The sequence below is a fragment of the Arvicola amphibius genome, chromosome 6, assembly GCF_903992535.2.
Source record: "Arvicola amphibius chromosome 6, mArvAmp1.2, whole genome shotgun sequence".
In the NCBI taxonomy this organism is placed as follows: domain Eukaryota; kingdom Metazoa; phylum Chordata; class Mammalia; order Rodentia; family Cricetidae; genus Arvicola; species Arvicola amphibius.
In genome coordinates, this window is record NC_052052.2 from 142,675,496 (window position 1) to 142,699,033 (window position 23,538).

The 23,538-nt window shown below is 43.4% G+C and overlaps 1 pseudogene; it reads right to left on the reverse strand.

Moving 5' to 3' along the window:
* Positions 1-2,429: 2,429 nt before the first annotated feature.
* On the reverse strand, positions 2,430-2,529 carry LOC119818085 (annotated as a pseudogene).
* Positions 2,530-23,538: the final 21,009 nt, after the last annotated feature.

Sequence of the window (23,538 nt, forward strand, 5' to 3'; positions counted from 1 at the left end):
GCCTATCAGGAACTAACAGCTGATCTTTACCTCACCTTTAGCCAATTGTGATACAGGATAAAGAATTTTGTATTTTGAGACTGTAACCTTGTGACTGCTTTGTGGCTTTTGTTTTTATAAACTCCTTACAATAGTAGACGGGGTCCTTCTCCCTCCATCTGCTGTGTCAGACTGTGAGGCAGAGGACCCGTGCTAGCCCGTACTTACTACACGAAACCTTGCTTTTGCATTTGGAGGTGTGGCTCCGTGGTGGACAATACTTGCTTTCATTTGTGTTTGTCTTTGCTTTGGCTCAGACTCCAGTGTGACTCTGCACAGGTGTATCCATCACTCTAAGAGCCTGTGACTCCCTCCCCTGTCCTAGTGAAGTGGCCTTCAGGGCTGGAAGTACAGAGTTAGCTAAGTCACTCACCCTGGAGTCTGAGGTCGGCAAACCCTTGCAGATCAGACCACGCCCACAGAGGAAGCAATGATCTGTGCTGCAGAGGTTACACCATGGAGCAGAGCCTCTTGTAGAAACCAGATCAGCGCCCCCCAGGGCGAGGACAATGATGAACAGATTGCTGTGGTTGTGACGTCTCTTTACAGCAATAGAAACCCTGACTAAGACAGTGGGGAAAAGGCTAAAGAAGCAAAGATGGCTCAAAGACAGCGGCATTCCCAAAGCCCACCCCAACGTGGATGACAGTTCACAGAAGCCAGGGAGCATGCTGTGCAGTGTGCAGGCAGGTCAGCAGGTCTGAGTGTCTTCTTTCCAAGGGACTGTGGTCTAAACTTCTTCCAATTATCCAGGCTGGTTTCTGCTACTTCCAGACAGCAGGTCTAGTTTCAGAGTCTTCTTTTTAGCTTAGCTTTGCTCTTCTGAGAGAGACTTTCAGAGTTTTTTTGCTTACTTTGGCAGGAAGGAGCCTAGTGTATCTGGTCAGTTTCAGGGACTTCTTAAAGCTATTTTGTTTACCTTCTGCTTAAAGAACTTCCCTGCTGGATGAGATGTTTCAATTGCTGTGGGCACACATTCTGCTCCTTCAGCCGATAGCCTTTAAGATACCAGCACACTTGGGCATGGTCTCTTATACTTTAAAAAGCAGCTGTAACCAGCCGGGCGGTGGTGGCGCACGCCTTTAATCCCAGCACTCGGGAGGCAGAGGCAGGCGGATCTCTGTGAGTTCGAGGCCAGCCTGGTCTACAAGAGCTAGGTCCAGGACAGGCTCTAAAAAAAAAAAAAAAAAAGCTGCAGAGAAACCCTGTCTTAAAAAAAAAAAAAAAAAAAAAAAAAGCAGCTGTAACCATGTGCCCGCTCTCTTGTTTCTGGCTCCCACTTCCTGCTGCTAGACTCTGTTCCTGTTCACACAGAGGACTGTTGTCTAGGACAGTGATCTGTAAGTTTTCCCTTAAATAAATAACCCTTTTATTATCCATAATTCTGAACTGGTGTGGGATTGTTTTGTGACTTCCATCTTCATTCAATATTAGGGGAAACTGTGATGCAATGTTTGGCTCATGGTTTGAGAGAATATGAGTTTCCAGTGGTGGCAGGGGATCATATTGCTAGGACTCCACCTCTGTACATCTTGTCAGAACAGAAAGCAGAAAGGACAGAAAACGGCTAGGCCATAAACCTCAAGGTCTGGGCTCCAAAGCCCCACTTCTTCCAGCTAGACCTCGCCTCCAAAGTTTCTACAATTTCTCAAACCAAATGGGAATCAAATGTTCAAAGCCCATGGGAAACATTTTACATCAAATCATAACAAAATGTTTTAATTTCGATATCCCTGAAGTCAACATCCCCCTGACAGTCACTGAGGTCAGGCAGCTTGTATGATGCGACAGTTATTGCCTTAACGTTTACATCAAAAATATCATTCAGCTGGGGCAGAGAGGTGGCTCAGTGGTTAAGAGCACTGGCTGCTTTTCCAAAGGACCTTGGTACCATTCTGAGCAGCCACATAGTGCTCTACTGTCTGTGACTTCAGTTCCAGGAGATCTGATGTCTTCTTCTTTCCTTGGCAGGCACCAGGCATGCATATGGTATATAGACATACATGCAGACAAACACAGACAATACACATACAATAGTAAAATAGCTTTTAAAAAGTCAAATGCTTGGAGAAAATATTTCAGAGACAAGAGTATAACATTCTTTCAATTTAACTTAATGTGTATGGCTGTTTTGCATGCATGTATATCTATTTACCAAATGCATGCAGTGCCCTCAGAGGCCAGAGAGGGTGTGGAGATCGCCTGGGACTGGGGTTCCAGACAACTGTGAGTCCCATGTAGGTTCTGGGTGTTGAACCCCCATCCTCTGGAAGAACATTAAGTGCTCTTACCTGCTGAGCCATCTTTCCAGCTGCTGGAATGTTGTAGTTTACATCAAGTTTATTTTTATTTTTTAAATAAGAAATGGGCAAAGCCAACTTTCTTTGGGAAAAAATATGAAGTGCCTCATGAATTTGCATGTTCTCCATGTGCAGGGGCCATGCTAATTTTTCTGTAGCTCCAATTTTAGTTTGTGTGCTGCCTAAGCAAGCCACAGAACATTCTTTTAGAAGCTCTCTTGATTACATTTTCTTTCTAAAATAGGGCCACATGTATCCTAGGCTGCCCTTGAACTTGTGATATAGCCAAGAATTACCTTGAATTCTTGACCTTTTCTGCCCCCACATCCTGGGTGCTGGAATTATAAGTGTACTCCACACAGCTGATTTCACGCAATGATGGAAATCAAACCTAGGGCTTCATGCATGTTGGGCAAGCACTCACCTATGAAGGCTGGGTCATTCTTGATGTAAAAGCATGGCAATTAATGAGTATCAATGCAAAATGTTCTAAAAAAATTTGGATTCTCAATATGAAAGATGGTGTGGGACAGTGGTCTGTATTCTGTCAATTATATTTTAAATAAACGCTGATTGGTCAGTAGCCAGGCAGGAAGTATAGGCGGGACAACCAGGCAGCAAGTAGAGGTGGGTCAATGAGAACAGGAGAATTCTGGGATGAAGGAAGCCCATTCTTCTGCAGTCCTGTTCAGACACAGAAGAAGCAAGATGTAACTATGCCGCCGAAAAAGGTACTGAGCTATGTGGCTAACACAGATAAGAATAATGGGCTAATGTAAGTTATAAGAGTTAATAAGAAGCCTGAGCTAATGGAATAACCAGTTTATGATTAATGTAGACCTCTGTGTCATTTCTTTGGGACTTAACGACTGCGGGACCTGGGCAGGACAGAAAACCCAGTCAACCGAAAGAGCTTTGATTTGCTTACTTTTTTATATGTATATGTAAGCGATATAAAATATCTTTCCTAAAAACATCTTTAAAAGCCATCTCAGTAACTGTGAAATGAAAACTCAAGTGATATAAAAGAACTCTGTCCCAACTGGCAGCATGTCTGTCTCCACAGGACATAAAACAATGAGGTCATATAGACAATGTCTTAGGCTTAATTAAATAGGCTAGTTCTTTTCTAAATATTCTTAAACATTTATATTCTTTTAAAAAATTACGCAGAGTTCCAAACATTGAAATGTGTGCAATGTCTTAGTTTTGTTTTTGAGACAGGATCTCACTGTATAGCTTTGGCTAGCCTGGGACTGCCTATAGCCCAAGCTGGCTTTGAACTCACATTGACCTACCTGTTTCTTCCTCCTGAATGCTGAAACTAAAGGTATGTGCCACCACATCCGACTGCAATTTCTTACTTAAAAGTAAACATATTTCAACTTAACTCCTTTAATAAGTGTTTACTAAAAATGTACAAAACCTAATGAGGATATCAAACTATATAAGGTATGTGTGATGGTCCTTTCCCTAAAAGAATTTATAATCTCATAATTTATGGTATTTCTGGACTGGTTATTGCATTCATTTAACTTGTGCAGCAATGTATCAGTGCCTCCATGTATTCTCCACCTTGGCGGGCTTGTGTCCCCGTAATCCAGGAGCCCAAGCCAGCCCTTCCTCTCCTGCTTCATTTGGTGACAGCAACAAGAAAAGTTAGTTAACATGCATTTGCATTTTAGAATCTATGGCATAAGGAATTAGAACAAAACACCCATTTTGGGGGGCATCTTTCTCTCAGCATTTTTTGGTGCCAGCCTCTCCCTGAACCCAGTGCCCATCAATTGGCGAGGCTGGCAGCCCCTAAGAGTCCCCTCTCTCAGTCTTCCAGCACCAGCATTACAGGCTCCCCCTTTCTTTCATTTTTGCCTTTTTTTTAGTGCGTGTGTGCTCACATTGGCATAATGCTGCACACATTACACTCACAGGCATGTGTGTAGCGATCGGGGGGCAATGAGTAGAAGTTGATTCTTGCGTTCTATCCTGTGGGTGTCTAGGTTCAAACTCAGGATGTCAGGCTTAGAGGCAGGTATCTCTACCTTTTATGTGGTCCTGGGGATCTAATCTCAGGTCTTTATGCCCATGAAGTGGAGCTGTATCCATGGAACTGTCTCCCCAACCTAAAGAAAGTTTTTCTCAATTAGATGTGGCACGCAAAGCAAGCCTGGCTCACACAGTGAGACTTTTTTAAATTTTACTTTATATAAGCCTTTCCCTAAAACTTGATCATTTTCACATCTATAATCATCAGTCATGTGAATACATTGCAGGGATATTCATAGCACTAAAGGTTGGAGACAATTTAAATGCAGCCAGCTCAGGAAAAACAATCTTTTCATTATGCTGACGATAGTGAAAATTGCTCACATTGCAATGTTCTTTTCATTTTCTCAACAGCTAGAAGTCACTTCGAAAGTTACTGGTCATTACAAAGATTTTAAAGCCATTTTAAAATTTACCCTTGTGGTAAAATTCTCAGATCATATAAACACAGAAACATGTAAAATTCAGTGGTATGTAGCACAATCAGAGAGATATACAACCATCTCTACTATATACTCCCAAAATATTTCACTGTCCCCCAAAGATGCCTGTACCCATTAGGCTGCTTTTTCTTTTTAGATTTGCCTATTTTGAATATTTTCCATAAATAAAATCAAACAACATAATATTTCATGTCTGTCTTCTTTTACCTCGTAATACATGTCAGTGATATCCCATTGGGCAGACATTCTTGGTTTTTGTACATCTGGATGGCCGTTATCTTTGGCTATTGTGTCTAGTGCGATCATGCGAGTCCATGTACAGGCTTTTGTCTGTGGACGCGCTTTCCAATTCCTTGGGCGCATATGCACCTAAGAATAGACTTGCTGGAGCGCACAGTAATTCTACGCTGAACTTTGTGAGGTAGCACCAACACGGTCTCCATGGGACTCGCAGCACTTCATAATCCCATTAGCAATGCATCAGGTTTCAATTTCTCGGTGTTCCCATCATCATGAAATATATATTTTTGAAAAAGTTCCCTGGAACTCTAAAGCAGCTCAGGGAAGTCTAAATTATCAGAATTGTTTGGATTTCAATTTACCCTCAATGGAATTACAGCCGTGACTATAGAGCAGTGTTTCCCATCTACTCTGAGAACAACCCAGTTTCCCTGCCTACGCTGAGAACAACCCAGTTTCCCTGTCTATGCTGAGAACCATTCAGTTTCCCCCGTCTACGCTGAGAACAACACAGGACACTCGTTCACTCTGCTGTCTCATGGGTTTATCTTTACAGCTAGTTGTACGGCCCACTTCTCTGCCTCTACCACCCATGCTCAACCTTTTGACGCTGGGATAAGACCAAGGCATCTACGAAGTCCATGTTTGGGAACCTCAGAATTGAGTTACAACAAGAACAAGAGCCACATACTGTTTTAAGCAAGCTTACGACTTCGTGCTGGACCACATCCTTTCATAAATCTCAAATTTGGGCCCCAAAATCATAAGAGACAAGACTTGAATATGAAGTGCATCTGTGTGGATTGTTTTCATTTTTCTGATACCTAAGGGACCATGAACTTAGAATGCAGAAATCCAAAAAAGTAGAGACTTGATCTCCTACTCACGTCTAAAGGGCACGACTCTCAGTGCTTGTACTCTCTTAGTGCTTGTACTAAGAAAAAGCATGTTTTGCAATGTAATTAGTCTCCATGGCCACAAGAGGACAGACCGTAGCAGCCTGAGACCTGGTGCCCGGGAATGCAGTCTTGACACTTCTGGGGACCTCCAGGGGGCGCTGCAGCTCAAGCCAGCTGCCAAAGGACACAGTCACCAGCTGCTGGTGTCTGGCAGTTGCTGCGGTTCCCCAGCACTCTCCAAGCTGGTGGGAAGAGTTCCTCATTTGAGAAGCAGAAGGAGGGGCATACTGCCATTGTCCTCAAAACACCACCTAGCTGCAGATATCCGGGAGTTTTCCTTTTTGGAATTAAATTCGATAACTTGAATTTTTCATGGCTACAAAAAAATAATAAATAAAGTCAAATAAAACAGAACAATATATGTTAATGTTTTCCAGAAGCAGTCTACTCTTCTGAGCATGGAACTAAAAAGAATATACAGCCTCTGGCTGAGGACAAGACTGAGTGACTTGGGGACAAGACCAGAAATGCCAGGGGAAATTTTCTCACTGTGAGTCAGTTTGCAGGAACAGCAAGGGATTACAACTGTTTGACGGACCTGAAACCAACCTGGGGTTCTTTAAGAATTCTGACATGTTCAGTTTCATCCTCAATCCTGTGAGAGAGATACAACCACCATCGTTACTTTTAAAATTATTTTTAAAGCTTGTTGTTTTCCCTCCACTTAATAGTTTTCAAATAGAAAATAAAGCTACATTACAGGCATGAACTGCCACCAAACGCCTTTCCATAGGACGTGAGACTGGAGGGAGAGACGGCTCAGCCATTAAAGGCTAGGTTCACGACCAACAATATAGGAAGCAAGATTTCCAGCTCTGCACGTCACGCACTGTTCCTGGCTCCGCAGTTCAGAGTCAGACGCTGGGGACGATTAGCTGCTTGGATTCATAGGGTTTCTTGAGGTTCACCTGCATCTATAACTGATGCGTGAATTATGCTATTCTTGACCTGTCAAGTTCATATGCAAGCTATTCTGTTATAATAGGTGTGTGTGTGTGTGTGTTTAATGACTGTTTTTGTTTTTGCGACAGAGTCTTACTGTATAACTCAGGCTGGCTTTACACTCTGTAACCCAAGCTGTCCTTGAACTGGTGGGACTCCTACCCCTCAACTTCCCCAGTACTGGGGGGGGGGGGAGCACTACATCCCCTAAAGGGCTTAAGTTTTTTGAGGAAGTCTCTATGTTCCTTGTCTTAAAAATAAGAAAACCACAACCTGACAAAATTCAAAGTCACACAGTGAACCCCCGACAGAGGAGAAGATGTCACAAAATGGCTATCACCGTTCAGGGCTGTAGACAGTGTTCTGGTATCAAAAGATGGAACACTGCTACCCGGAAGAGGGGAGGCAGATGAAGGCAGGATGCTCACTCGCGTTTGGCTTTCAGGCGAAGAGCAGATATCCTTGAGTCACACCCACGGTGTTGACAGGACTGGCATGTTTTTCACCCCAGTTGACAGTTATAGGGAAAGAAATTTCTTTCTTTGTCCATCACTAGATTCATAGCTGGGAGTTATAACCAGAGACGATTAACAAGAAAACCGCATGACAAATTTATTTGAAATAAGCTTTATGTAACACGGGAGACCAGAAACAAAGAATGAGAGAAACTGTATTTATGTACCCATGAGTGTGTGCACGCATATGTGCATGTGTGTGTGTGTGCATGTGTGCATGCAGAGTGTGTGCATGCGCATGTGCGTGTGTGCATGTGTGTGTGTGCTTGAAGTCAACTCCTAGCGTCTTCCTTTATCGCACACCATTTTACTTTCTTGAAACAGGATCTCTTCGGCAAACCTGGAGCTTGCTGTGTAGTCCCAATTAGCTGGCCAGCGAGCTCCCCCCTCCCTGCCCCCCGCTAACCTCTGGTTACAGATGCATGAGATCCAAACTCGAGTCTTTAGTCTTGCTCATTAATTACTTAATCCACTGAGCCATCTCCCAGGCACTGAGGTACTATAATCTTACAAACATGTATTCAGAAATACGATTGATCAAAAGGGTTGATCTGATGGTGATAGACTGGGGGAACTCAGATTCTCCCCGGTGGCCCTGGGTCTTTAGAGAGAAGGGCATTCTTTTCCTGCAGTGTAAGAAGGGGTGCCTATCCAATGAGGGCTTGAGACCTGTTTCTAGGCAGAAGGAGTCAGGGGGAGAAAGATTTTCTTGCGTATGTTAGTTGCTTCATCACTGCTGTGACCAAACGCCTGCAGGAAATAAGGGAGGAGGGCTTATTTTCCCTCACAGTGCCATAGGGTCCAGCCCATAGCTATTGTCTCCATCGCAACACCGGGTGCTCCAGCAGAACATCATGTACCAGGAGTAGAGGACAGGTGTTTACGACACAGAGGCAGCTAGTAAGACAATATATGGACTGTGAGTGCCTTATAGTTTTAGTCCTGGCACTTGGAAGGCAGATGCAAGCAGATGTCTATGAGTTTGAGTCGAGCACGGTCAACATGGCAAGTTCAGAGTTACCAGCGAGCACCCGCCTTTCTACAATCCCCTCTTGTCATCACACCCTGAACCCCATCACAATGCTGCCTTAAACTATGAACCTGGGTGCGCTCAGGTTGCTCTTAGAAATTCTAGATTGAGGTACAGTGTAGCTCTGTGATTAATTTACGATGGAGAGAGATTTCTGAGAAAGGCAATGATTTCCAAAACATATGAAACAGACAAAACAATCCCACAGACACATCAAGTGAAATTACAAAGGAGAAGAAGTGATTTGGTAATGTGACATTCTGGAGAACTGGCTGTCTGGTGTGTTTGGGTTAGGTCGGGAGATACACAATGAGGTCTTTGAAGGCATGAGTAAGAGGATAGTGGATGAGGGGGGCTTATTCTGTTTTGGATGTGGTTTATTTCTGTACATTCTTTGTGTATACATTTTTTTTGAAAATAAAAATCCGATAGGGCTGGTGAGGTTGCTGAGTAGGGGGTGGTGCTTGCCACCAACCCAGACGATCTGAGTTTGATCCCTGGGGGAAGGAGAGAAGCGACTCCCAAAAGTCATCCTCAGTACTCCACCAACACACACATTAAAATAAATACACAAAACTATTAACCAGCATGCCCGGATCCTGGAACAAGACGAACATAGGGGATGCCAGCTCTGGCTTCTTGAATCTCTAGTTTCTTCATCTATAGAATTGGAATAATAATGTGTAATTGGTTGCACCCTTGTGTGCTTTAAAATAAGTCGTGTAGATAACAGTGTAGGGTGTGCCAGAGTCTGTAGGAAAAGTTACTGGCCTAGTCTGTAGGGACGAAGTAGAGATTGCATTGGGATTCCTGCATTCTATTAAATAAAATGTGGCCAGGCGTTTTTGCTTCTGTTGGCTGGGTTTTCTTACCCACACGTGTCTTTCATTAGTGTGTATTGAAAATGCGAAGGAAATCGCCTGAAACTTTACATAATTTGAACGTTAAAAATAAACTGCTGCCCTTTAAGAAAGCAATTTTGAGCAAGCGAATGACACTTGAGAAGAGGAATGTTAGAATGGAGAGTCAAGCTGCCGTTAATGTCATATCTAGCTCTGGAGCTCGGGAAACACACAGGAAAATCGATGGAGCAAAGTCTGCCGATTGGAACAGGTGGTTGCTTGCCATCAACATGTAAAAATGCAAATTCTTTTCTCTAGTTGTACAATCTCAGAAACCCTACTAGCTAAACTGTTATTTATTTATTTTTTTTGCATTTCCCTGTGTATCCTTTAAAAAAAAAACATTTATTTATTTATGTGCGTGTGTTCATGTGTGGTCAGAAAACAAATTGTAGGAGTCCCTCCCCCTCCCTGCTAATGTATGAGTTCCAGGGACGGAATCCAAGTTGTCATGCTTGGTGGTCAGCACCTTTAGTCCAATGGTGCATTTGGCTGACCCTGGTGTATACGCTACACTTCCTAAGCTCCTGAGTGCGGTGGTACACTTCCGCAAACCCTGCACCAGGAATGCAGAAGACAGCAAGATCATGCTGAAAAAAGAAAAGGAAACCAAGCAACAACACCAATATCAGAACCCACCATTGGGGCCGGAGGGGTGGTTTCATGGTTAAGAGCTCTTGTTACTCTAACTTTACTTCAGTTCCCAGGACCCACATGGCAGCTCACAGCATCCTGTGACTGCAGATCCAGGGAATCCAGTACCTTCTTCTGACCTCCACAGACACCAGACACAGGTGGTAGACATGCATGCAGGCAAGACACTCAAACACACAAAATAAAATCAATGAATCTTACCCCCCCACCACAATAAAACAAAAGATCAGTTATTACTGACTCAAGAATTGAAGTCATGATTGAATATTAAAAATAAACTCTACATAAGTCATAAGTCGATTCAGAGGAAAGTAAACATTTCTGCAGAAATTTACTTTGTATACATCTTGCATCCAGAGTTATCATGCCTGGGAAGCATGTTCACAAGGAGCCTGATAACTTACAAGTAGCCTAATAACATGAATCAAAATAATATGCACAGATAATTTTAACCAAAATATGTATGTGCAGCGTTGCTCAAAGCATAGTGAAGTGGGTGCCTCAGTCCTGTATTAGTAGACAATAACCTGGAATGGCCTCTGGGAAGCAATTTGTTAGTGTGTGCTAAGAGCTCAACACACTCAAATTATTCAGCTTTTTTGTTCTAGAGGATGAATTCTTCAGATACCTCAGAAACGTGACCTTCGATGAGAAGCCATTCTCCTGTCTGCCTCATAGGCTTGGACCCAAGTTCACAGTATAAATGTGGATAAAAATTCATCTCGTGTTTCTTTCCTTTCCTTTTCCAATTTTGTGTGTGTGTGTGTGTGTGTGTGTGTGTGTGTGTGTGTGTGTGTGGTGTGTGTGTGTGTGTTGTATGCATGTATATGCATGTTTGCGTGTGTGTAGGTACACATGTGTGGGGCTGCCCATATGTGTGTGTGAGTTTGCCTGAATGTGGAGTGGAGGTCTGAGGTTAAAATCAGTATCATTTTGGATCACTCTCCCTCCTTACTCATTGAAACAGGGGCTCTTAATCAAACACAGGGCTCACTGACGTGGCTAGAATTGCTATCCAGATTGCTCTGGGAATGACTGTTTCCAGTTTCCAAGGAGGCTGGAGTTACAGACAGAATGACTCGCCCACCTGACATTTACTTGGGTTTTAGGGATTTGAACGCCGGTCCTTAAGCTATCATTTCAAACAACTGGCCAGTTCTCTGGGCTTCCTTGTTTTGTTGCTTTTGAAGTCCTGGGGGTCAGACCCAGAACAAGAACATGATAGGCAAGAGCTCCACCGCTGATCTAGATCCTCTAATCTTCCGGTTTTAGTTTTGAGACAGAATTTCTCCAAGTTGCCCAGGATGGCCTTGAATTTGTGATCCTTCCGCCTCAACCTCCGTAGTAGCTGGGATTCCAAGCCTACACCAGGAGGCAGGCATTTCTGATAATGGTGGGAAACGAGACCTCTAAACTTCCATCAGTGAGAAATGATGAAGTAACTGCCATTCTGTGGAAGACGCATCTGTTAAAAGTATGTTTCCCAAGATTTGAGTAAAAGCAGAACGCGCTCAAAATGCATAGGTCTGCCCTAATGAAAAAGGTGTATACACGTGCTGCAAAATTATCTCAACTCTGTGAAATGTGCTCATAAAACAATGGAATAAAATAAAGCCAATTATTAACAATAGTGAGCCAGTGAAATACAGGGTGGGCAAAGGCACCTGTCACCAAGCCTGAAGACCTAAGTTCCATCACTGAAGCCTCACCTGGTGGGAGGAGCGGACTGACTCCTACAGGTTGCCTGCTAACCTCCACACCATGCTGGGGACTGTGCAGGCATGTGTATGCATGTTCTCTCTCACCACACATACACACACACAAACACACACACACACACACACACACACACACACATTGAATAAATGTAATATAAGATTGAAAAGAAAAAGAAGTACTAACAAGTTGAGCTCTTTTAGACTGTGGAATTTTAAGGGATTTTTAATTTTTTTGCTTTCTTTCTGTGTGTGTCTCTATTTTCTATAATGAACACAATTGCCCTCATAATAGTGAAAAAGGTAGGTTACTGCCTGGGAACTCTTAAATGTATCTCTGTCTTGGTTATCCACAGACTGACTTGTGTGCAAGGAAGAAGGGAGTGCAATGACACCCTTGTGGGGACCGTGCTCTCCTCCACGCCCAGAGAGTGCAGCTCACATCCCTGTGAAATTGCAGACTTTCACTGTATTTAGAAACTCCAGTTGCCTGAGTTAAACAAACAAAAATCATGTTTTGCATATCAGAATGTGAAATGTGTGAAAGCCTACGCCCTTGGGAGAGCATGCAATTTGCAGTGTCTATTATTTTTATGTTATTAAACCCATCTTTGTTAATAAGATCTATAATTATTAGGCAGAAAGCATAATGAAGTTGGCTGGTTACAATGGAGACCAAAGCCAAGTTTTTCCAAGTGTCTGATGTTTTCTGGTGACAGCCGTTGATTAGAGTACTCCTATTTTAAAATATTTTTTTTTTACCAAAAAAGGAATGCTTACAGAACATTAATAGATGAGTTTATATTTCTTAAAAGTTTTAGAGTTCTTCATTTGGACATTCCTTCAGGTTTTGTGGGATACACCTTTTTCTTTCTTTCTTTCTTTCTTTCTTTCTTTCTTTCTTTCTTTCTTTCTTCCTTTCTTCCTTTCTTCATTTCTTTCTTTCCTTTTTGATACAGGATCTCACTGTGCAGCTCTGGCTGGTCTAGAACTCACTATGTAGATCAGACTAGCCCTCTAGTTTATAGATATCTGCTTGCTTCAGCCTCCAGAGTGATGGGATTAAAACTGTGTGGTCAGCTTGTTTTGCTGTGGAACAATCTTTGTACACTGTAAACATGTATTGCTCTCATTGTTAATAAAGAGCTGATTGGCCAATGGCTAGGCAGGATTTTCCCGGCAGAGAGACTGCTGGGAAGAAGAAAGGCAGAGTCAGAGTAGTCGCAAATCAGACAGAAAGAAAGTGGGACATGCAGGTGAGGTAAAAGCCACAAGCCTCGGGACAGCACATAGATTAATAGAAATGGGTTGTTTTAAGTTGTTAGAGCTAATTAGTAATGAGTCTGAGCTATTGGCTGAGTATTTACTGTCTCTGAGAGGTTATTTGGGAAATGGCTGGCCAAACAAAGCTGCTCACAGGATACAGAAAATCTCCATCTACATTGTTTCTTTTCTTAAATTATTAGTGCGTATGTGTATGAGAGAGTGTGTGTTAGTGTGTATGTGAGTGTGTGAGTGTGTGTGTGTGTGAATGTGCTGGTGGGATTGTAGATGGGGTTTTAAGTTTATGTGGTCTGATCTTGACATAGGCTATTGTCTACACATAAGAGCCTTTGGGACAACAGGTTTAGATTAAGAAAGCCCAGTGGTCAGGCTGGGCATCCACATGAGGGAAATACCATAGCTACTAACTTCTCAAGGTGGGTTTTCAGCATACAACATTTGCTATCTGAAACACCAACTGACAGTTTAATATTAATTAGAAATGTTCTAAGGTCAGCCTGATTATTTATCTATTTCTTCCATCATTTCGTCCTAGAATTCCCACACATTAGGAAGGAAATATTTAAATTAAGCTCTTTAAGATGCTGGAAATCTTTTGGGTTTGGCTGATGTGAAGTGAGTGGAAGCGCTGATTGATGTTGGAGCTCAATAAGGACGGCCCCTGACGTTATGATGCTGTGAAAGCTTCACAGTCAACTTACACCAGGCTTCCAGTTTTGAATCTGGATCTTTCCTAGGCCCAGTGAAACGCTCTTGCATTGTTCTGGGCAGCAGTAGCTTCCCGTCAGCTGCCCAATCACAGTATAGGGGAAACAGTTGGCACAGTGTCCTATGTGGGATTGTCCAGTAGAAAAGTGGATGCATTTATTTTTAATTACACCTGTGTGACATACCTCTCTGTGTGTTCATGTGTGTGTGGGTGTGCACACGTCTGTGGAGGCCAGAGGACAGCCTCAGGTGTCATCTTTAGGAATGCTATCCACCTTCTCCAAGACAGGGTCTCTTGTTAGCCTGACATCATCACTTAGACTAGGCTGGCTGTCAGCGAGCCCCAGGGAGCTACCTGTTTCTGCCTCCCCAGAGCTGGGATTCCGTGCCATGTTACTGTGCCCAGCGTTTTATATGGGTCCTCGTGCTTGTGAGCCAAGCACTTTAGCCCTGAGCAGGTTTCCCAGGACCACAGAGAAATTTCTTTCTTCTTTTCCTTCCTTGTTTGTTAAAAACCTTACTTTATGCACAGTAATGTAATTTGCATGTTAAGTAGCACCAGAACAGAAGGCTTTGATGTAGGTTTGTGTGTGTGTGTGTGTGTGTGTGTGTGTGTGTGAATGTGTAGGGGGGGTGGTATCGAAACAGGGTTTCTCTGTGTAGTACTGACTGGCCTAGAACTCCTCTGAAGCCCAGGCTGGCCTGGAACTCAACTGCCTGCCTCTGTCTCCTGAGCACACAAGGCTGAGTGCTGGGATTAAAGGTGTTCACCATCACTCCTGGTTTTGGTATAGTTTTAAACAGAAGGAAAAAAAGAAAAAAAATTCAAGTTACAGAGCCCATCCCCCAGAACAAATAAGAGAAAAAAATACTTTTCCTTAGTGTGAAGGTCATTTGTATCTAATTTTCTTTTATATTACTGGCCAGTTAAATTGACTTTAATAGCTTATTTCCTATATTACAGAATATCAAAATATTCCTCTTGGAGTCAGGAATAACTCCTTCTTCTTCCTCTTCTTCTTCTTCTTCTTCTTCTTCTTCTTCTTCTTCTTCTTCTTCTTCTTCTTCTTCTTCTTCTTCTTCTTCTTCTTCTTCTTCTTCTTCTTCTTGTGTGTGTGTGTGTGTGTGTGTGTGTGTGTGTGTGAGAATGCGGGCATGTGGAGGTCAGGGCATGTGTGTGGACATCAGAGGACCACTTTCAGGAGTTGGCTCTTGCCTTCCACCCTGTTAAGGCAGGTTCTTGTTTCTGAGACCGTGAACAAAGGAGTTGCTACCAATCCTGATGACCTGAATTCAACCCTGGAGCCCCGCATGGTGGAACTCCACATGTATGATACAGCATGCTGTCTTAGAGTTTCTGTTGCTGAGATGAAACACCATAGCTGAAAGCAAGTTGGGGGATAGGCTTTATTTTTCTTATGCTTCCACCTCACAGGCCATCATGGAAGGAAGTCAGAGCAGGAACTCAAAAGGCAGGAATCTGGAGGCAGCAGCTGAGGCAGAGGCCATGGAGAATTGCTGCTTACTGACCTGTTCCCCATGGCTTGTTCAGCCTGCTTTCTTATAGAACCCGGAACAACCAGCCTGGGGAAGGTAGTACTCAAAATGGTCTGGGCCCTCCCCCACCAATCACCTATTAAGAAAATGCCTTGCAGCAAGATCTTAGAAAGCCATCTTCTCAGTTGAGATTTTCCTTCTTTCAGATAACGTTAACTTGTGTGTCGAGTTGACATAAGACCAGCCAGCATAACTGACCCCTTGTCAACTTGACACACAAACACATCTCTCACTATTAAGGCACACCTTTCCTTTCTTATTCATTCCCAAGATCTCACATCAAAAACATAAATAATGTAATACATATGTTTAAAAGGGGCATTATCAAAGGATAAAGGTGTCAGTTCTCCAAGAAGACATAACGATCTTTAACATGTATGATACTACTCTAACAGGGCCAAAACAGTGAAGCAAAAACCAATAGAGCTACAAGAAGAAACAGATAATCCACTAATTAGAACCAGAAATTTCAATAAGTTTCTATCAGTGATTAACAAACACAGCCATCAGAAGACAAAATAAAAAGTGATGTTCTATAAAACCAAGTGAAACATTGGACAATTACTGTAGTTTAGCAGGTGGCAGAAGGGTTATTATGTGTTTCTCGCTGTCTTGTAGAGAATATTAAAAAGTCATGTATTCAAAAAAGGAAATTCAATAAAATCCATGACTTTCATTGCATCACCAAGGTCATTGTTAATTCTAACTGTTCTCCTTTTTCTTTTTCTCCTGGCAGAGGGGATGGTGAGGAACACAGTGACTGCATGAGCAGTTGGGTGGACCCGCCTTGGTTTGCACTAAGAGAGCTTCTGCCCCACTCCCTTTGCTTCTGCATTATCACAACCAGTGCTAGCTCAGTGGAAAAGGCAAGTGATGTCTCAGAAGTAATATGAGTATTTTGTCCTCGGGAACCTTGTAAGAGTTCCTTAGCAGCTCCCCTCCCCCAGCGTCAGGGATCTAGGGCCCATATTCTCAGAAGGACATTGACTACATATGATATGACCTGAATTCCTGAGAGGCAGCTCTGAGAAAGAGGGAGGTTTAGCAGAGGCTTAGCGGACACATGTGTAAGGAAGGTCGGACTGTCTAAACCAGGGTAAAAGTCTCGGTGTGAGCAGCAGGTTGTCTTCCTCAAATTTGCTTAAGTAAAAGGCGCGAAACACAGGCAGAAGGTGGCATTCTGATAGCAAGAGTTACAGAGGGCTCTGTTTGCATGGAAGGAGCTAAGCCTTTATCCTCCCATCGCTTAAGGAGGTTTATAGCATGGAACAATAGAATTATTATTGCCTATTAGCTCCAACACCCTGATAGCAATATGCTGAGGGGACTTTGGAGGCTTGCATTGAGTCGAGGGCTGCCAGTTAGACAGCTGCACCTGTCAAGGGAAGGAGATGGTTTAATAGAGCGGATGGTCAACTAATTAAACACTCAAACCACCGTCCAGTCATTCAATCAGAATATTCAATCTGGTGTTGCATTTGCTCAGGGGATACAATTTTATATCACCTTTAATTATGGATGCCGATGAGGACAATAAAAAAGAAAGCAGTCTCGAAGAGCGTCAGACTGTGCTGGTTTGACCTGTGTCCAAACACAAGTGCCATGCTCTTTGCTCTGCTTAATCAGTTCCAAATAGTGTTGTGGGAGCAGAGGACATGGGCTTGGAAGATGTGCTTAAATGTTTATTAAAAGTCTATAACTGGCCGGGCGGTGGTGGCGCACGCCTTTAATCCCAGCACTCGGGAGGCAGAGGCAGGCAGATCTCTGTGAGTTCGAGACCAGCCTGGTCTACAAGAGCTAGTTCCAGGACAGGCTCTAAAAAAGCTGCAGAGAAACCCTGTCTCGAAAAACCAAAAAAGAAAAAAAGTCTATAACTGCTATAGGACTGTATGATCTAAGAGCCCGGAATTAACATTTAGGAACTCTGATGTGTCTGTGTGCATGTGTGAGCATACATACGTGTGTGTCCGTGTGTAGTCCTGTTCTGTACATGTTATCACTGACACTTGCTGCTACTTCCTAGTCTAAATCTGTCAACTGTTTCCTAGATTTGAGCAAAGACTCTTAATTAGACTATTTCTTTCTTATTCTCTTCAACCCATTTTACACACAGTGGCCACAGTGACTTTTGAAAAGTATAAATCAGATCATATCTCTGTTTCCTATGCTTCAGTGGCTGCAGGTTCCTGCTGTGTGATATCTTATGCTTCACACCCTAGTTAGAAACCCCCTCACAAACCCTTCGGCTGTGCTGCAAGGCCCTGCGAGTCTCTGCCTCTTTGACTCTGCTAACGTTCCTTGCCTTGATAACTATAGTCCGGTCACTCTGGCCCTGTGGTCCTCTCTTGGGGCCTTTGTACTTGCTATTGTTCCTGGAAGGATTGCTAGCCCCCCAATATTCAACTTGTTTTTTAGGTTCTTTCTAGCAAATTAGGAGACCCTCCTGGAGTAGCCTCTCTGTGACTGCTGTCATTTTCTTTCTTTTTTCTTTTTCTTTTTAAATCACGGGCTTTAGCACCTGTAATATAGCCAGACACATAACACAGCCTCATCAAACAGTTGTAGATTAACGAACAGATGAATTGCTGGTCACTTTTTCAACATCGTGACCAACACTGACAGAAACTCCAGTGAGGAAAGATTTCCTGGGCCTCACAGTTTCAGGCCACCGTAGCAAAGAAAATGAGGAGAGTTCATGGTGTTTGAGCATGCGGTGAAGGCACCTTCTGTCTTGGTGGGTCAGGATGCGGAGAACTCAGACCAGAAGCACGGATGAACTGTAACCATCAAGGCCTTCCCTCTCTGTATAGTGTTCTACCGTTGCCAGCCGGGCTCTGTAGTCTCTTGGCAGTGCCACAAGTTGCACGGTGTTGGGGCAGACATTAAAACATGCTCACCTGTGGGGTGCTATAGATCCATGTCATAACACCTAGCTAGCCCTGACCCCCAATTGGCTCTTGGCCATGTCATCACACAAAATGTATTTTGGCTTAACTTCAAATGTCTCTGTTGTCTTTAATGTTCCAGTACTGTCCAAGTTTCTGAAGTCCAAAGTTTTCTCTGGGACTTGTGGTCGTCTCTTAGCTGTGATCCTTATAAAATAAGAAAGCAAGTAGCATACTTCCAATGCATACTTTCACAGAATGGGCACCCCACACCAAGGATGGATAGCAAAAAAATATATATACCAAACCAAAGCAAGACTGAAACCCATTAGTGTCGTGGGCCAGCCCCGAAAAGATTGCCTTTCTTCCAGAGTGGAGGTGTGGGAATCTAGAATTATAGTAAAGAATACCAAGCCGTGAACAAAAATAATAAAACACAGGAACACATAGGACAGTATCGGGAGGGAATTTCAGTGAGTACTGAAAATTCATCCATGTTTAATTTCCAACAACCTAATATACCCCTGATTTCAAAAGGTAGGAAGGAGTAGAACTAAAGGACTGCATTAACATTCAAATTGAAAGTCGTGGGGTACAGTCACCGCTCATGCCCTTGACTCTTGTCCTAGACCAAACACTCTGTAGGCAAACTATAGAGTGGAACCCCAAGTTATTTCCATAAAGGGAAGAAGAACTTAGTTGGTTCCTTAGACTTTTGCTTTACGTAAGAACCAACTACTTCCCTATTTCAGGAGCACGGGTGTCTGGCAACTAGCCACACCTGTTTACAGTATCCGTGAGAGAGAAGAACTCTGTTTACAACTAGGTGGGACCTTTGTTTGAGTTAGAAGCACAAATAATCTAAAAACAAGTCCCCAAACTCTCTGACCTTTGGCCTCTTGGGGCCTCCACACATTAGGACAAACATGACATCCTATAGTTTCGTGTCCAGCATCTGGGACTTGTGGTATCATATGTGCTCCAATATGCGTGGGTCAGCTCCTAGACTCTTGCTACTTGTAGTGCACATGGCCTCTCTCTTGGGTCATCTCCACTTGTGCCTGCAATGATGTCCCATGTTCTTGGCATCTTCAGTATCCTGGGATTTCTACTACAACCTAGGCATCACCTTTGTAGCTTCGTGCACAGTTCTCCCAGGAGATCAGCACAGAGAATCTGACCTGGCTGCACGTTGCCTGGCCTCTTTGAATTTGTTTCTGGAACCTTGCTGCAAGGCCCAATGACCTGAGGATTGCATATATGTCCGTACAGTCAGCATCACACCGACAATACTAAGTTCTGCTACCATCTTGAGACATAGCTTGGTCTCCTAATCACAGCTACAGTAGCCACTGAATTCCAGCATAACTGAACCCGAGGAAACATTTGCTTACTGATCAGCGAGCCCCCAGGGATCTGCTTCAGCTTTCTGTCTCCTCAGCTCTCAGATTACAAGCCTGTGCCACTTTGCTTGGCTATTTCCTTTTATGTACTCTGAGGATCGAATTCAGGTCCTCGTGTTTGTGTAGCTGATGCTTTCCTGGTGAGTTATCATTCCAGTCCCTCTTATTGACACTCACAAAGTTGTGGTAACAAATGCTGTTACACCGATATTTAGATTAGAGCCAACACGTCTGTCTTGTGTCCCATGGGTTGCATGCATCCCATGATATCTATGCATGTAGTCCAACATATTTGTTGATGAGGAAGTCACATTGCAGTGTCCAAAGTGTAGACTTCCCTGATTTAGAGTCATTATTTTGGAGTCTTTCTCCTCCTTCCCTTTCTCCATCCATCCTTTCTCCTCCTCCCCTTCTTCCTCCTCCCTGCTTCCCGCTCTCTCTCTTCCTCTCCTTTTCTCTGTCTTTCTGCCTTCTTGTTAGTCATGGTTTATTACTTCTAAAAACTCCATCCCTTCCCCGTCCTGCTCTTCCATCCATTCTTTCTCCCCATCTTTGTCTTCCTTTTTTCTCTACCTCTCCTACTCTTTCTTCCTGTCCCCTTCTCTGTCTCACTGTCTCATTGTTGGCCAGGGTTTTGTTCTTAAAATGATAGTGAAGATTTAAAACTGCATGAAGTACATGGATTCCTTTTTCTTGGAGTTGAATGGTGTTCCCCACCGTTCATACTTTAAGTCCTAATACCTCAGCATGCGACCTTATATAAAAATAGTAATTTGGGGCCTGGAGAGATAGCTCAGGAGCTAAGAGCACTAGTGTTACTTTTTCAGAGGACCTGGGTTCAATTCCCAGCACCACATGGCAGCTCACAACTGTCTGTAACTCCAGTTCTAGGAAATCTGATATCCTTAGACATATATGCAGGTAAAACACAAATGCACATAAAATTTAAATAAAAATAAATAAAAAGTATTGTGCCACAGTACAACAAAAATGGTAGCCTTGCACATAGAGTCATACTGAAGAAGGGTGACCCCTAATCCAGTATGACTATATCTTTATTATATGTGGACACCTGAGCACAGACACACGCACTGAGAGGATGCTACATAGAGATGACTATTGGGCCTATAATATCAGCACTCTGGATTCAAATGCAGGTGGATCTCTTAGAGTTCAAGGCCAGTCTGTCTATACATAGCGAAGTCCAGGTCAGCCAGGGCAGCATGATGAAACCTTACCAAGAAGAAGAAGAAGAGGGGAAGGAGGAGAAGAGTAGTTCATCTTTACTTCTATAACTCAAGGAATGAGGAAGGTTCCAGGAAATTGCCAGAAACACGAAAAAGATTCTTCCTTATGATCCTCAGAAGAAATCCTTCTGATATCCAACTTTGGACTTGTGGACTTCAGGATGGTGGTGCAATAACTTTCTGTTACACATTTTGAACCACCCAGTTGTGGTAACTCCTGACCTTCCCAGGTACTGGTAGAGCATTTACTTAGCATACACAAGGCTGTGGGTTTGATCGCTACACCACTGGAAACCTGGCGTGGTAACACATGCCTACAGTCTCAACACAAGGATTTGGAGTATTCGTCCTGGCTGCAGAACAAGCGCATTTGTGGAGTGATGTTCAGCTCTTAGAGACAGGGCAAAGAATAAACCAGACATCTTATGATCTCCGACACACAAGTATCCTAAGAATTGCCACAAAATGTAACTAAGAGTATAATTAAGATACAAAGTTGTTTAGGGGAACACAGCAGCAGCAGCCATGCCCAAAGAATTCTGGGAAAGCATCGACAAAGAGATGACAATTAATAGATGACTTGTGAGTAATAAGAATATTGGGTGAAGATGAACATTTCTGTCTAGCCCATCTGTTCCCAAATACCCCATAGTCACTTCCCAAATAATTGACTTGGAGGCTTAATATTGCTTATAAATGCTCTGTTGATAGCTCAGACTTGCTAGTAGCTAACTCTTACACTTAATTTAACCTATATTTCTATTTATGCTTTGCCACGTGGCTCATGGCTTGTTACTTCGTTTTTTACATGTCCTGCTTGCCCAGCGGATGGCTGGTGTTTCCCCTGACTCCGCCCTCCTTCCCATCATTCTCAGTTTGGCTTTCCCACCTCCCTTCCTGCCCAGCTACCGGTCTGCCAGCTTTTTATTAACCAATGAGAGTAATACATATTCATAGTGTAGAAAAAGATTGTCCCACAGCAGTTAGGTACATGGAATAGATTATGGAATTTCACCTCACATGTAAGGAAAAGTGAGTTATGATGAAACAGACATATCAAAGTCACTATTCCTACTCACCCCAAGACTAAGGGCTTGAATTTTATGAATTCCCCTCAGTGTATTTCTTAACCCATTGCGAAGTTAGGGGAGCAGTGAGATCACTTCCCCTATAAACAAAATCATATGTAGAAATGTGATAATCTGAAAAAAGTACAAGTCCCTGTGGGTAGTGTGGCACAGTGGTCTACTCTAGGGGTCCCTGAGCTGCTTTTCCCTCCAGTGTGGGTAGAACCAGAACTGTAAAAGAAAGCAATATCATCAGGGAATATACCTCATCTGGGAGAGCATTTACTTAGCATACCCGAGGCTGTGGTTTTGACCCTCAGCATCACGTAAGTGCAGGCATGGGTAACACAGACCTACAATCCCAACACTTGGGAGGTAGAAACAGGCCAGGGTCATCTTTGGCTACACAGCAAGTTGCAGGCCAGCCTGTCTCAAAACAACCACCAAAACACCTGCAAAAGCCACCGCTTCCTACTCGGTATGCAGGTGATGGGGGAACTGTGCATTCCTGGTTGTCCTCCTACAGCTGGGAGCATGAGTGACAGACAGGAATCCCCACAGTTCCGAGTCCCTGCTTCCTATCGGCTTCCCTGGCAGAAGACAGAGATGACTGGGCTGTTCATGCAGACCTGCTCCCACAGGCTAGGAGGCCTCTCTGGTGAATGACTGGCTCAAAGCTTTTGCTTCAATTTGGCTGAGGTATGCTGTTGAAGAGGAATCTGGCTTCCTTCGCTGCTGCCTTTCCCTTCTCCTCCCCAGCTCTTCTTGCCACTTTGGGCTCCCTCACTCTCCAGCCCCCTCACTGGCATCTCCTTCCGAGAATCCTGACTAATCCTGTCTTGGCATCAGTAGAGAATACAAGCTAAAGAGGAGCTCGTGGAAGTGAAACAAGAGACCTGCGTTATCCCCGTGATTGCTTACTTTCAGATTAACACAGCCTTCTAAAGTGCACACATATTGGCCCCATTCCAATAAAACCCAAGGGAAGAGGAGAGGATTGAGAAAGGGACCCCAGGGACTCTGTTATATGCTTTAAGACTGTAAATCGATCATGAGAAAAATAACAAAAATCGAAGTATGGGCAGACGGAGATACTTGCATAGATTTTAAACAGCCAAAGAAGAATTGGAGAATAGTCCATGGAGACTGTTTTTACACCCACACAACCTGGCAGATCATTGCTTATACCATCTTTGTTGCAAAAAATACTACAAAAATATGGTTCTTTGAAAACATCTTCTGTCCCTGTATAAATGACATAAGATCCAGAGGCATTTCTGCAAATAATATGTTTTCCAATGCCAGTGTATAAATAGCTTGGAGAACTGAGATAATAAGAAAGTTGCCAAGAGTCTTGCTACACTGACAAGAGAAGCCGTCGACTTGGAGCTGGCTCCGTTATTTGTGGCTAGTCTTGAAATCTAATAGACCGAACACAATGCTGTTTTCACATCCCAGACAGGAAGGATGCTGCTGCTATCTTTGACTGTTGTGGCAAGGGCCAGATTGGGGCCTTCTCAACTACCTGGCCCTTTGCCCAAGTTTTCCTTAGGAGACAAGGACTTTCCTTCCGTTGGAAAAGTTATTGATTGATTGATTGTA